The sequence below is a fragment of the Engraulis encrasicolus genome, unplaced genomic scaffold (genome assembly GCF_034702125.1).
Source record: "Engraulis encrasicolus isolate BLACKSEA-1 unplaced genomic scaffold, IST_EnEncr_1.0 scaffold_197_np1212, whole genome shotgun sequence".
Classification (NCBI taxonomy): Eukaryota; Metazoa; Chordata; class Actinopteri; order Clupeiformes; family Engraulidae; genus Engraulis; species Engraulis encrasicolus.
Genome location: NW_026945481.1, coordinates 15,504 through 31,613, shown reverse-complemented (window position 1 = coordinate 31,613; position 16,110 = coordinate 15,504). Strand labels below are relative to the sequence as shown.

Genomic DNA, 16,110 nt, shown 5'->3' with positions numbered 1-16,110 from the left:
ATCAAGTTTGTAGATACAGTATATTGAATATTTTCCAACTATGCATCATTCCCTTGGCATGATGAATATGACTACAACAATCTTTGCTGTGGCCTGGCCATGATTAATGCATCATAGAAAATATGAGTTTAGACAACTAGCGTCACTGAATTTATGATGGGTCTTTCAATACTCTTGCACAATTATGAATCAAATTTAATTTTGAAAGGCAGCACTTGAAAGTTGCTCATTGTAAACAAAATGCAAAGTCCTTTTCACAAGCTAAACTGCACGGGAAAGAGACAGTAGATAGCAGTGGAAAGTCAAAGGCTATAAAGCAAAATGAAAGTCTATTATTCTGTCTGCATGTTTATTAGAAGCAGAGGCAAAGTTGGATTCTGAAAGGATTTCAAATTAGGGCACACATGAGCCTGTGCATACAACTGTATACTATATATAAAAATAAAAACCCTTTTCATCAAAAGGCCAGAAGTTTCCCTTGCTATATCTCCCTTCTCCTTTCGTACACACACACACACACACACACACACACACACACACACACACACACACACACACACACACACACACACACACACACACACACACACACGGCCCTTCATCTCCAACGGCGAAATTGCCCACTGGGAAATGCTACCATCAAATATACCATTACGAGCAATTTATGGCAGTTCAACACACAAGAACAGAGTCTGTGTTTTTTCTGCCGAGATATTTCACATCGTGACTAATGTTTCAAAACCCTTGAGGTGCTACCCGATATTATATTTATTGTGAGACAAATCAAATACACCACATCTGTACCCGGAGGAGGCAACCAAGCTTAAAGCAAAACAACTGCAAATATCTGTTGACAAATAAACAAGCAAAAACATTTTCATTTTGAGCCCTCGTCAGAGCTCCAAGCTAGTCAAGGTGAACTAGAGGCAGAGTGCGTTCAAGGAAAAAGAAAGCCATAAAAATAATGACCGGTGATGAATGTTCTCTGTGTCTGCGTAGGGGGATTAATATAATAAGGTAAGGACCGGTTATGAAATATTTCAAAGCAATACGAACTTGCTGGCACTTCCTATTAAACACTATTTTATGCATTCCAGCACCTTCTCCTTATTAATGCTTCTTTGGTGTACCGTGTTATATTATTTAACATATGTTGAAAAAAAAAAACACATTTCCCTTGTAATAGCAGGGTTTATGTAAGGCAATTAGGTATTTTGTTCAATGTGAAGCAGAATAGGTCTGCCTTAACCACTTAGCTTGTGAGGCAATACAAATGAACATTACTTCAACAATTTGTCTCAATATCAGGCATTGAAAAATTAGTGCAGAGTGCGAGAAAAGTGTTTCCACCCACCTATTTCTCAGTACGACTGCTGTAGTTTTAAAAGCCTTCATTGTTACATTGGTCAGCTATGGCCAACAAATACTTTCCCTTTTCAAAGTAGCATTTCATATAACTATGACATGGCCTAACATTCACATGGTTCACTCGCAAAACACAACCAAAACATTTAGCAGTTTTTTTTTAATCAGAAATGGTGCATGCACTATATGCACACTCCATACATCACAACCCGACATGTTACAACATAGCATAGCACAACAACAGCATGGCAGCTAATTATGATAAGTGACTTAAACCCACATCATTGTTACTCCCATTGCAGAAACGTGAGAGCAAGTCAATGACCACTAAATGTTACTCTCTACTCTGACCACTAAAGAAATGTGATGATACTCTTTTGAGCTGGTTAATTTGCTAACCTATAGGTTCATATATTGTAAAAGTGTTTAGCATTTTACTTTGATTTGATTTCTCTTGAAGTACAAGAAGTCTGTTATTGCTCTGAAAGGTGTATGTCATACAAACATTTTGTATTTCCTGAGGTATTGTCATACCAGCTGCAAGCTAGATCTGTCACTGCACTCTGTAAAATAAAATGTACTTAAAAACGTGGAGGATGCTTACCCTATCTGCCAGGACATCTTAATGATTCTGGAATAGCAAGTGGGGTAGTTTGCAGTGCTAGCAAAATGTTGTGCCAACAAAGTCTAATATCCTTGGGTGAGCAGACTGAAGATTTTATTTTTTTTCATGGCAGGCTATCATTACACATGGTCATAATTTGTGCTCTCCTCCATATTTACAGCCTACTAGGCCTACTGCCACTTCAGCAAATTCATGTTTTCCATATTATATTATGCTGTTGAAAAGTGTGCAATGTGTTTGCAGTGCACAGTGGTAAAAACATGCTGGCATCCACCACTACAACCAAAATACTGCACCTTACACACAAACAAAGCAAAGGTGAAACAAACACATTGATTCAGCCTGTGATTCAGAAGCAGCCTTCCACAAATCTCTTTCTGTCATACCTGTTTCCAGGCACTCCAGTCTCAGTGTGCACACAATGTGACAAATGAACCCAGGCCCGGGCTACATGTTAACATAATATACAGAACCATGTTGCATCAAGAATGCTTTTTGCATACACTCTAAAAAGAGCTGGGTTATTACTTTGACTAAACCCCTGGGTCAATTGCTTTTCTATAAAAATGGGTTAAATATAACCCATATTGGGTTATTTTTCTGACCAATTACCTGGGTTATTGACCAAACCCACATCAGCACCCAGGCCCTGGGTCATTTCAACCCTGTAATCTAAGTTATCTTGTCAACGATATTTGAATTTTGAATTTTACCGGTCGCCATTGCCAAAACGGCTACCGGGCTACCAACGTCCAGAAGAGAGGACATCGGATGGCTTATGAAAGCATTGTTTCGGTAAGTGTGCGCCTTTTATGTATATAAACTTGCCATATATTGCTTTTCGCTGTGTAAATGTGCGTCAGCCGTGAGTTCCTGTTTGTGGAAAGCAAAGGCACATTTCATAGAAAGTTACACATTTCGAGTAATAGGTGGAAACGGTATTAACTAGTCTTTTAAGGGGAGCAAATGAATAAGCACTAGGTCATAACTGCAGCGGTTTGCTGCCCTGTGGTGGATTTGGGAATATAGATGCTTGCTTTAATGAATTTTACAAATGTAGGCTACATTTCATTGGAAAGTTACATGTTCCTCCAGCCTTCGTCCATGTTCTGTCAACGGTGGTTAGTTAGCTACCGTAAGTCATAATGTTAGCCCTTCTGGCATTCATTTGGTTGTTATTTCGCTTAATATAGCTCATAACGGATGGTTGGCTGTCAGGTTGGGCGGATACTTTTTAGGTAGATTGTGTGTCCACTACACAGGCGATACCTAATGCAGGACGCTAAACTGACACAAATCTGACAAATTATATCTAGCTCAACCTAATGCAATAACGACAGCATTTTCGTTCGGGGGGCAAGCTGGCATCTGAAGACTGTCTTCGGTTACCACAAGTGTCATGTTAATTCTACATCAGGGAAGTCGATGAACTTTCTTCTTTTTTTGTATCACCTAGAACTAGTTTTGTGGGTGCTGTCATATACTGGGTATACAGGAATGTTGACACTGTATTAATTGACGCACCCCGGGATATTATTCATGCGACACCGGATGTGGAATGTTCAGTTACGAGTTATGCGTTATGAAGAAAAGGAACGACATGCATCAAAACGGTCTCCGGTTGATTCAATTCAGTTAAGGTTTAATCCTGATAAATGTTTTACTTAAAAGTGTAAACATAACATTGGCGACGAGTATAGTGACGACGACGCGTGAGTAAATTAAATTTGGATGAAGATATTCGACGGACGATGGATAACGGAAAAATTCCACCGTTCGAGTGCTTCACTGACCCTGCCACGCTAGGCAGGCGTTGGACGAGGTGGCTAACCTCATTTGAACTTTTCGCGGATGGAAAGGGACTTATTGTGGAACCAAACACTCCTCCAGCAACTTTACAGAGGAGAAGGGCTCTACTTTTGCACCATGCCGGACAAGATGTCCAGGACATTTTCCTAACTCTAGCAAATAGAGGGGGACCGGCGGAGTATGATCTAGCAGTGGCAGCCCTGAACAACTATTTCGTGCCTCGTGTGAACGTCACGTTTGCGCGGCAAGAATTCCACACTGTCACCCAGAAACAAGGGGAGACGACTCAGCAGTTCATCACCAGACTACGTCAAGCGGCGAGAGACTGCGCCTTCGGAGTCGACATGGAGAACCAGATTCGGGACGCGGTGATGGCGAGATGCTCTTCAAGCTACGTACGTCGAAAGCTACTGGAAGAGGGACACGATCTCGATCTGGACCGGGCTATCGAGGTGTGTGAGCTGTGTGAGCGAGTGGAGCAACAAATGTCTCTGCCACAAGATGGAGCTGCTGCACCGTCCAAGGCGGACACAGTCAACCGCATCGGGCCAAAAGGCGGGAATGCTAAATTCAAGCATAAACAACAGACGCCACGTAAGTCGGAACAACGTTGTTTTAGATGCGGAAATTCTGGTCACTTTGGCAAGGACTCTAGCTGTCCCGCTAGGGGAAAAACATGCCATAAATGTGGCGGCAAGGATCACTTTTCCAAAGTGTGTAAGACCAAGAAACAGTCAGTCAACAATGTCACAGCCGAAGCGGCTGATTACGCCTTCATAGTCAAGAGCAGCGCAGCGCAGAACAGTTTGAATGTGTGCTTGGGGGGAGTGCAGCTAAACGTGCTAATTGACTCTGGTGCTACCTGCAACATAGTGGACGAGGGCACATGGGAGGAATTAAAAAAGCAGAACATCCAATGCCAGTCGTATGTAGCAGGGGCAGAAAAGAAGCTGTATGCATACTCCTCTACCCAACCGCTGCCGGTGAAGGGTGCATTTAAATGCGAGGTGACTATCGGAAACGCAAGCGAGCAAGCTGAATTCATAGTCATACAGGGACATGGCGAGTCTCTGTTGGGCAGGGATACTGCCACGAAATTAGGAGTCCTACGAATTGGCACAGACATAGCCGCAGTGCAGGACCTGAAACAGTCCATGAGGTCACAGTACCCCGATGTCTTCCAGGGCGTAGGGAAGCTGAACACCAAGCAGGTCAGTCTCTACGTAAACCCCGACGCGCAGCCAGTTGCGCAGCCCTTACGGCGCATTCCGTTCAATCTGAGGGGGCCTCTGGAGAGAAAAATCAAAGAACTGTTAGACATGGACATTATAGAGGAAGTTAACGGACCGACCCCATGGGTCAACCCAGTGGTGGTGGTGCCTAAAACAAAAACTGAGATAAGGCTGTGCTTAGACATGCGCAGGGCCAACCAAGCGATCGTGCGGGAACGGTACCCCATACCAACGGTGGATGAAGTGCTACAGAGCATGAACGGGTCCAAAATCTTCAGCAAATTGGACTTAAAGTGGGGCTACCACCAGTTAGAACTGACCCCAGCTTCACGCCAAATCACAACATTCGCCACACACAACGGGATCTACAGATACAAGCGGCTGCTCTTCGGCGTGTCTTCGGCCAGCGAGCAGTACCAGCATGAAATCGCCTCTGCACTTGCTGGGATCGAGGGTGTCGACAACATCTCGGACGACATCATAGTGCACGCCGCAGACCCAGAGACACACAACCAGCGTCTGCATGCTGTTATGAAACGGCTGCAACAATGTGGACTTACCCTGAATGCTGACAAATGCGAGTTCAGCATGGATCGCCTTGTCTTCATGGGAGTGCTGCTGACCGACAAGGGCATCGGACCTACGACGGAGAGGGTCAGAGCGATAGCTGAGGCCCGAGAACCGGAAAATGCATCGGAGGTGAGGAGCTTCCTGGGTCTGGTGAGCTACAGCAGCAGATTCATCCCAGACTTCGCGACGGTGGCAGAACCTCTACGACGGCTGATCCGTAAGGACACCACGTTTGTGTTCGGCGAGGAGCAGCGAAAGTCATTCAGCGAGCTGAAGGCGGCACTGGCAAAAGCAGGCACACTGGCCTACTTCGACAAGGACGCACCTACCCGAGTCATCGCGGATGCGAGCCCAGTCGGACTCGGCGCTGTGCTCGTGCAGCGTCAGCAAGGTGAGATGGTGCCAATCTGCTATGTCAGCCGTAGCCTGAGTGACTGTGAGAAAAGGTACTCTCAGACAGAGAGAGAGGCCTTAGCTCTCGTGTGGGCTTGTGAACGGTTGCACCCGTATGTGTATGGGCGCCAGTTTGATCTTGTGACTGACCATAAACCACTCGAGGCGATCTACGGCCCTCGCTCGAAACCCAGTGCCCGGGTGGAGAGATGGGTGTTGCGGCTACAACCATACAACTTCAAAGTAGTGCATGTGGCCGGCAAGCACAACATCGCTGACTCCCTGTCAAGGCTGATGGGGGAAACCGCTCTTCGAGGAAAACACGCACACGAAGCAGAGGAATATGTGCGGTTCGTTGCGGTGAACGCCACCCCCCTGGCACTGACAACGAGAGAGGTGGAGGAAGCCTCAAGGACTGATCAGGAGCTGATAGAGGTGAGAAATGCCTTAAAAACTGGACACTTTCAAAAATGTATGCCTTATGCATCTGCCGCAGCTGAATTGTGTGTGATAGGCTACATAGTTCTGAGGGGCACACGCATCGTGCTGCCCAGGGCACTACGGGCAAGAGCGCTTACGCTCGCGCACGAGGGACATTTGGGCATTGTGGGCACAAAACAACACCTCAGGAGCGAAGTGTGGTGGCCAGGCATGGCTAAAGCCGCAGAAAAGCACTGCAAAGAATGCCACGGGTGTCAGATCACAGCACGCCCTGACAAACCCGAACCACTCAGACCAACAGTGCTTCCCGATGGGCCATGGCAGGCTCTAGCTGTGGACTTACTTGGGCCACTACCATCCAAACACTCAATCCTAGTCACAGTGGACTATTACAGTCGCTATTATGAATATGAAGTGCTCACCTCCACTACTACTGACAAAATCATTGACAGCCTCGAGAACATGTTCAGTAGACATGGACTTCCATTGACTCTGAAATCTGACCACGGGCCACAATTTAAATCAGACGAGTTCCGTGATTACTGTGCAGAGAAGGGGATTGAGCATCTCAAAACAACACCAAAATGGGCCCAAGCAAACGGCGAAGTCGAGCGGCAAAACAGCTCGCTCATGAAAAGAATCCGAATTGCGCAATCTGCCGGGCTGGACTGGCAGAAAGAACTCAGACGATATGTCACTGTGTATCGGTCAATTGCGCACAGCACTACAGGCAAAAGCCCCGCCGAGCTGCTGTTCAACAGGAAAATGAGGGGGAAACTGCCTGAGCTGCATCCAACATTCATAGACTTTGAAGTGCGAGACCGAGATGCAGAACAAAAACAACAGCACAAACTCTACGCCGATGACAGGAGGAACGCAGAATACTCCGAGGTGGCGGTGGGAGACAAGGTGCTGCTAAAACAAGAAAAGGTGGACAAGTTCAGCACAAACTTCAACAAAACACCACACACGGTGGTCCACAAACACGGCAACCAAGTGACTGTCGAGTCACCTGAGGGAGCTCAGTACAGCCGTAACACTACATGGGTGAAAAAGTACAACCAGCCCCAGGCCGGGGAACGAGAGGAGGCCAGCGCAACAGCTGACCCCGGGCAACAGCTGGTCATGAATTCTCGTGACTGCCCAGCTGTGCCAGCGGTGCCAGACACACCAGCGACACCTGCCTCTAGGCCTCAGAGGCAGCGGAAACCTCCAGAGAGATTAAAGGACTTTGTAATAACCTGATTGCTTTACAGGTTTGGACATTGTAATGAACCGGGACATTGTAATGAACTCATTTCTTTACAGGTTTGGACATTATAGTGAACTGGGACTTTATAATGAACAAATTCCTTTGCAGGTCAAGGCTACTGGAGTGAAGAAAATTAAAAGGACTGTTCTTGTTAAACTGTTAAGTTGAAATGAACACTTGGTGAGAAACCGGTTAAAGAAGAAAAATAATACAATGCTAAGTGAAATGCAAATGCAATGGTTAATGAAAACATCTGAGAGAATGACTAATGAGATGTTATGGTTCATGAGATTTAAAAGAAAAATGCTCAGAGAATTTATTTTTGATTTTAAATCATTTTATGATAAGGTTTACTTGTTAACATGATTTGCAATGTGAAAGTTAAACTACTGGTTTAAATGTCAGGTTACCTTGAGTTCTGATTCAAGTAAAAGGGGGATGTCATATACTGGGTATACAGGAATGTTGACACTGTATTAATTGACGCACCCCGGGATATTATTCATGCGACACCGGATGTGGAATGTTCAGTTACGAGTTATGCGTTATGAAGAAAAGGAACGACATGCATCAAAACGGTCTCCGGTTGATTCAATTCAGTTAAGGTTTAATCCTGATAAATGTTTTACTTAAAAGTGTAAACATAACAGGTGCAAGTTACTGTCAATGGTGCAAGTGCTTGTGTGACTTCGCCTGCGATATTCTGAGCTCACTGCGAGTCCGAACTCTGATAAAGGCAGAGGGAGAGCTCGCGCATAATACCGGCATGTTAGGTGTGGTAAGTCGCATCATGTGCTTGGTCAGCTTGCTTGCGCAAGAAAATGTTGTCGCGACAATGGTTTATTGTTTGTGTTAACTGACGTTTCTTATCTCGGCTCGTATGTGCTTTGCTTGTTTGGTTAGCGTCGTAGCTTGTGTACTAGGCTACATAATTTTTGATTACCGTATGCGGATGAAGCTGCTGCGTGGGGAACTGTTTACATTCACCTGTCGTTGTGTTCCAAAATCATAATGCTTCAATGCGAAGGGTTATAGTTAGCCAATTTCTCTCTTTCACGAGCAGGGATTTGTTGCTTTGTTGACGCTACAGGGAAGTTTCCTGGTTTAAAGAAAGTTGTGGCTAGAGAGCTCTATAGGCAATAAGGCAACAGCTACTTCAACAAGCTATGCATGATAGCTGATATCAGCCGCAAATCGTGCGTGTGTTGTCCCAGAGACCGTTTAGTTCTAGTGTGACTGTGTGATATTGTACTCTGTAGTATGTGCAGTATTTCCGAAGACTGGTTGGTTTATATTTTTGTTAATGTAAATGAAATATGTAAAGTTGTTGTGTGCACTACAGTAGTGAGACAAAAGCCTTTCATATATTTAGGTTGCCTGTATGTTTTGAAGGTGTGTCTGCAAAGCTCTGTAACGTTTTGTCTGTTTTTTTTTTTTTTAAATCTCTTATGCTCTGGATAAGATGGACGTCTTTCCTCTGACCTGTTACCAAGACAGCTGGATGTGTAAGAAGCTGGAACTAAGTCACTGAAGAAGTAAACCGATGAAAACCGATTTGGATTGTCTGAGAGATGTAAGTGACTGAGTTCAGGACAAATGTGTATGTCAACTGTATTGTAGGCCTATTACTTTAACAATAAAATCACAATAACTGCTTATTTTTTGGCTGTAGGACACAAGTAAAAGGAGAAGAATGCTGCTCAGCTGGGTTGGCGAAGCTCTTGGATATCATCAGCACATGTATGAAGTAAGTTTTTTAAATCAATGCACAACAGCAGGCGTTAATGCGCGTGCACGCACGCACACACACACACACACACACACACAGACACACACAATGAGAGCTGGCCTGATATTGTTCTTTGATTCTGTGAATTTGTATGGAATGCCTACAGTACTGTCTGGTGTCACTTCAGACAATTTTGCAACGGTTTACTGTATGTTCTGTCTATTTGTCTGCCAAACTCTCAAACTTGTTGTCTTTCTTTTTGTCTTCCTCTTTGGGCACCGGTAGGCACAGAGTCATTCCGGTAGGCACAGAGTCGTTCCTCGATGGACGTGATGACCTGGCACCAAAACCGCTTAATGTGTATGAAGCTGTCTGCATCGAGGGAAGAACCCAGCACTGAAATGTTGAGTGTATGATCCAGTTATTGTAAACATGGGTGCCAGTTGTACTATATATTTCACAGTAAAATCCCAATTACTATTACAATACTCATAGTTATTCATTCTTTTTCTGCTGTAGGACACAAATGAAAGAAGAGTACTTCTGCTCTGCTGGGTCTGCGACACTACTTATCCGAGGAGTCCTCAAACATCAGGATGTAGGAAGTAAGATCTTTATATGTCATGCATAACAGCCCATGCGTGCACGCGCGCACACACACACACGCCACACATATGCTCATACACACACGTACAAAACATGCGCATGCACACCCCACTCTACACCACACACAAATAAACACACACAACCTTAAAGGAAAATCCCTACTAGTTTCAACATCCAATTATATTGTTCTCACTACCACTGGCTTGTCAGGACCCAACAACGCAGTTCAGGATAAATGTGTATGTCAACTGTATTGTAGGCCTATTACTTTAACCATGAAATCACAATAACTGCTTATTTTTTGGCTGTAGGACACAAGTAAAAGGAGAAGAATGCTGCTCAGCTGAGTCGGCGGTCACACTACTTATTCAAGAAGCTCTTGGATATCATCGGCATGTGTGAAGTAAGTTTTTTTATATCAATGCACAACAGCAGGCGTTAATGCACACACACACACACACACACACACACACACACACACACACACACACACACACACACACACACACACAATGAGAGCTGGCCTGATATTGTTCTTTGATTCTGTGAATGTGTATGGAATGCCTACTGTCTGGTGTCACTTCAGACAATTTTGCAACGTTTTACTGTATGTTCTGTCTATTTGTCTGCCAAACTCTCAAACTTGTTGTCTTTCTTTTTGTCTTCCTCTTTGTGCACTGGTAGGCACAGTCATTCCGGTAGGCACGGAGTCGTTCCTCGATGGACGTGATGACCTGGCACCAAAACCACTTAATGTGTATGAAGCTGTGTCTGCATCGAGGGAAGAACCCAGCACTGAAATGTGAGTGTATGATCCAATAATTGTAAACATGGGTGCCAGTTGTACTATATATTTCACAGTAAAATCCCAATTACTATTACTCATAGTTATTCATTCTTTTTCTGCTGTAGGACACAAATGAAAGAGGACGTCTTCTCTGCTGGGTCTGCGACACTACTTATCCTAGGAATCCTCAAACATCAGGATGTAGGAAGTAAGATCTTTTTTATGTCATGCATAACAGCCCATGCGTGCACGCACACGCACACACACACACACACACACACACACACACATACAAAACATGCACGTGCACACTCCACTCTACACCAAACACAGATAAACACACACAACCTTAAAGGAAAATCCCTACTAGTTTCAACATCTAATTATATTGTTCTCACTACCACTGGCTTGTCAGGACCCAACAGCCTCTTTTTTCCAGCCCTGTCCGTCATCTCATTCTAATGAGTGCATGATCTGTTTACATATAAAACAGACATAGCGTGTAGCACCCAAAATGCACATGCAGTCAAGTCAGAAATAACATTTATATATATATATATATATATATATATATATATATATATATATATATATATAATTTCCCTAAACCATATTTTTGATGACTGAGATGGAAGAGCCATGTCTTAATCATTAACACTTTTCTTTTGTTTTGCTTTTTCAAGACTTATGGTGAGATGCCAAGAACCGCCATGAGGGATATGCAACCTGCAGCTTCACCATGCTTTTGGGAGATCATGTACTACGTGAACCTTGAGTATCTACAAGCCAGCTACTTTAAGTCCTTGAAAGGGTAGTGATGTCATTCAAGCCAGATCACGAGACAAGGTCCTGTACAAACTGTCAATCTAAGTGTTGCGACATCCCTGTCAGTTCTTTTGGACTGAATACATGCTGTGTTTGAAATGTATTATTCGGATAACCTCCCATCAGGGAATACCTTGTCTGTTAATGACGGATGGACATGCCATTGACATGCAGTGCACACTTTGATGTTTTTTATTGTAATGTTTTCTAGGTTTTTCCGATGTTCTTTTTTATTTATGTTCTGTTATATGCTGGTTATGTAAGTACTGTATGGAATGTAGTGACTGTGGAGCCCAAGACGAATTTCAACCTGGGGACAAAAAGTTCACTCCACTCTGTTAGCGCAGTTATGGATGCACTGTAAATTTTGTAATTAAAGGGACAGTTTGGTCAATTTCAACATGCAGTTGTAATGCTCACTCTACCCTGGACTTGTCAGTGCCTGAGATTTTTTTTTCTTCTTCTTCAGCCGTTTCCGAGATCCTGGTCATTGTAATGGGGGCAGCTCTTTGTTTACATTTCAAAAAAACATTTTTATTTATTCCCAAAAACATCCAAAGGGTTATAAAACATCAGCAGACAACTAGCAAACAGCAGTACCTTTTGGGAAAATATTTGGAGTTGGCCTATGTTTCATTTTTTAAAAATGTAAACAAACGCTGCCCCCATTAGAATTGCTCATATCTCGGAAAGGGCTGAGCCGAAAAATGTGGCATCACCAGGTACTGACAAGTCAAGGGTAGCGTGAGCAATACAACTGCATGTTGAAATTGACCAAACTGTCCCTTTAACCAAAAGTACGGTGAGAAGCCTGTTTGTGCAGATGGACCTGCTGGCGGGCCTGTTTACTCATAGCTAAAAAGCAACATATTCTCTGTGCAAAGCACATGGGCTCTTTGCAAAGGGGTTAAACATTTTCATGTGCTGTTTTACAGTGTGCTATACAAAAGGTAAGGTGAAACTATTTTTTTGAAATTCTATAATTGAAGAGTTCAGATGCAAAACCCCCTAAGTGCCATTTCAGAAAATAATCTTAATTCATTTTTATTTAATATAAAGCTATCAAAATTGCATATATTTTTATTTTATTTATGTAATATAACTATTTATTTGTATTATCAAGTACATAAATGTAAACCAACCCAACAACAGTGTTGTCTAAAAATATATAAGTGCAGGTCTTCAGAAATGGAGCTAGGGGGTTTCGCATCTGAACTCTTCAATTGTACAGTGTCACTGAAATCAAATGGTGCATTGGTAAAACTGAACCATTTCCTTTAATCCCGTTTAGCAGAGCCTATGTTTGAACTATACTGTCACCAATATTGTAATGACTGAGTTTTAACCTGTTACTTAAGGCTCTTGGTAATGTCATAGCAATGTTGCTATGATGTACTTGAGTCTTTTCAGTCATGAGTGATCAGTCTTGCTGATAACCCGTCTTTGCAAAGAGGCTACAAAGATGCATGTAAATTCAATTAAGGTTTTATTGCTCCAATGCTATCATGTGTTAATGCTACACTGCTGTGATTTGCATCTTTATAGTATACTTTTATGAAATGTATTGTTAATTATCTTCATTGTTCAGCAATAAAAAAAAAAGATCTGAAATATTATGCATTCTTGTATTTTGTTTTTTTAAGTTGATCTTAATTAATGCATTGGTCAACAATTCTGGTATATTTCACCCTAATGTAATAATGTTAAGTCATAATTGTTTTTTTGTAAATCCCCTTGCAATTTAAATACCCAATATTGGGTTAAAGTATGAACCCAACAAAGAAGTCAATATGACCCAATAATGTGGTAGCAGGTCTGACCCATTTAATGGGTTCTTTTAACACACAAATTGGGTCAGAATGACCCATTTAGTTGGTTTAGGGGAATGACCCAATGTGAGGGTTAAAATATTTTAACCCAGCCAAAGGGTAGGCCCAATACTGAACCAGGGCCTGGGTCAGAAAATAACCCAATTTGGGTTGTTTTTGACCCAGGCTTTTTAAGAGTGTATGAGGATGCGTGGAAAATACCTATATGAATATCCGTAAACAGTGTGCAGCCATATAGTGCAGTAGATATAGTGTATAGGCTTACTGTGGTAACAAATGTTTGCAAACTGAACATGGCTTACAGAACAAAGTGAAATGTAAGATGTTTCCCGGTCTTGGTTGTCCTCTGCTTAAGTGTGTGCTTAACCCAGCAGAGAGACGGAGCAAGGATCTTCTGGGACTTAATTAAGTCCTGAATGTCAGATGGGTCGCTATCTGGCTCACTGTATTGGCTCTTAATTACGTCCATTTGTTTCATCTCTTGTAACGATTCTGCGCATTTTGGTTAGAGAACGAATGTGCTGTTTCAAGCAGCCTCCACACCATACTGTTCTTGTAAATAATGCATTGTGATGCAATGGAAGGGTCAGCTAATAGGGGCCAGAGCGCCCGTTTGATTGAGAGCACAATATTTAAAGGCAATGGAAATGGGGACACCATGGGAGAACCAGGCAGAACAAAGGGAGAGAACACAACGGCTGTACGCAGAATATTATATACAGAATACTAAGACACACAAAAAATATCATTGTTTCCATTCCAAGGGGAGGCCATTATCAAGTTTGTAGTCATCCAACTGAAAATATTGAGCTCATCTTCCCTCCATCTCTCAGCCTACAAGCAAAGCGCTTCCAACTACATGGCTCATGAAAGCTCCTGCAACATAAAAGTAAACTCTGATAACACGAGACCCAGTTTGGGTAAGGCACTGAAGTCTATACTCTCTAAAGTAATTTCGGTTTTTGCTGTTTTGGCAAAGTCAACACATTAAGAGTGGGAAAATTAGTCTGACGAAATCATCAGTAAGAGAGTTTTTTCTGTGAAAATGTGATCGCTGGAAAGGCTAAGCCTGTGGCTTGATCCCATTTAGCCATGGTTAGAATTTGATCAGCAGAAAAAGAGGATGTGTGCTTGTGTTTTCTTATACTTTGATAGATGGATATGTTGGATGGTCTCACAGATTAAGCTGTAGTAATCGCAGGTGACCAAATGAAAAAAGGGTGTATCACAGCGCTCTGAGCAAAGTGGTGTCGTCGTCTACACTTTAGGAAATAGAGCTTTTCTTTCACGTGTCTGTTTCACACACACTGCAGTCACAGCACCATTGTAGCTTCTACACATGATTATCATCCATAGGGCTACAACAAAATGGGAGGCTCAGCTTCTCTCATCAAATTACACTCAAATTACTTTGGTGGTTTTCATTGTTGCCTCAACGGACATTACTGGCCATTTGGTGAATTTGATTATTACAGCTCTCCACCTCATCCCAATGTGTGACAGAGTAGGCTACGTATGTACCTATGCGCGTAAGTGACTGTGTGTGTGTGTGTGTGTGTGTGTGTGTGTGTGTGTGTGTGTGCGTGCCAGAGTGCGCGTGTGTGCGTGTGTGCATGTACGCCTGTGCATGCGCGCGCACGTGAATGTGTATGTGTGTGTGTGTGTGTGTGTGTGTGTGTGCGCTTGTGTGCGTGCGTGCACACGTGTGTGTGCGCTCTCACGCATGCATGTTTGTTTGCTATCAGAGGACAGATGACCAACTGTATAAAAGAGTCATTCAGAATTCACCAAAAACAGATTTTCTGAAATACTCTCATTTAACAGAATATTCAGAACAATGTGAGCATACTCTGAACGGCTGCTCTATGTGTTTGCGCTGAACGAATCACCATCTGCTTTTGTTATTGAGAGCACAAATGTGTTCTGAAGCTCATTGTTTCCCAATGACTCCAAGCGTTCCGGAAGTTTAGTTTAGTTTATTTTGTTTAGTTCAACAGGGACCATGCACAATACACATTGATTACAGAAGTAAAAAGATGGCTTGTGCCAGATTATAGCTATATAGCTAATTTCCATCTGCAGTCCCTGGACAGGTAAAACAAATATTAAAATACAGTAACATAAACAAATAAACAAGTAAGCAAGAAGGATAAAGGCATCGCCATCTTCATTAGAAGGGGGCTAATACACGGGTGCCACTCGGCACTCACCTCTGTGGGTGACAATTACGCATGGCCTAGGGTGACATCAAGCCAACGAGGCAACCCCTGCTGCTTAAGATGGGTTGGCCTGCCAGTCCGCTCCGTCAACACTGCTCTAATTATGCCATGCCGAACAACATTCCATTAACATTTGTTTAGCAAACTGTATCAACAACCATAAATTCCACTGCAGTAACCATTGTCACATAATTAGCTGCAGTTACAAAATCCATACAGCTGTGACACAGTGGATCTGGGGAGAGAAAACATACAGCCAGCACGAATGTGTGTGTGCCTGTCTGATTGTCTGCATATGTTTGTGTGTGTGTGTGTGTGTGTGTGTGTGTGTGTGTGTGTGTGTGTGTGTGTGTGTGTGTGTGTGTGTGTGTGTGTGTGTGTGCGTGCATGCATGTATGTGGAGAGAGAGAGAGAGAGAGAGAGAGAGA

At 43.1% G+C, this 16,110-nt stretch overlaps 1 long non-coding RNA gene across 2 annotated transcripts; it reads left to right on the top strand.

Annotated features, from left to right (window-relative positions):
* Window positions 1-2,631: 2,631 nt before the first annotated feature.
* Window positions 2,632-11,980, top strand: LOC134442653 (uncharacterized). Of its 2 annotated transcripts, XR_010033424.1 has the most exons (9): window positions 2,632-2,785; window positions 9,150-9,260; window positions 9,360-9,434; window positions 9,702-9,819; window positions 9,936-10,021; window positions 10,334-10,425; window positions 10,707-10,824; window positions 10,935-11,017; window positions 11,493-11,980. It is a non-coding gene; the product is annotated as an uncharacterized LOC134442653 (long non-coding RNA). The 2 variants fall into 2 exon arrangements; XR_010033423.1 differs by lacking the exon at window positions 2,632-2,785 and having other exon boundaries at window positions 8,716-9,260.
* Window positions 11,981-16,110: the final 4,130 nt, after the last annotated feature.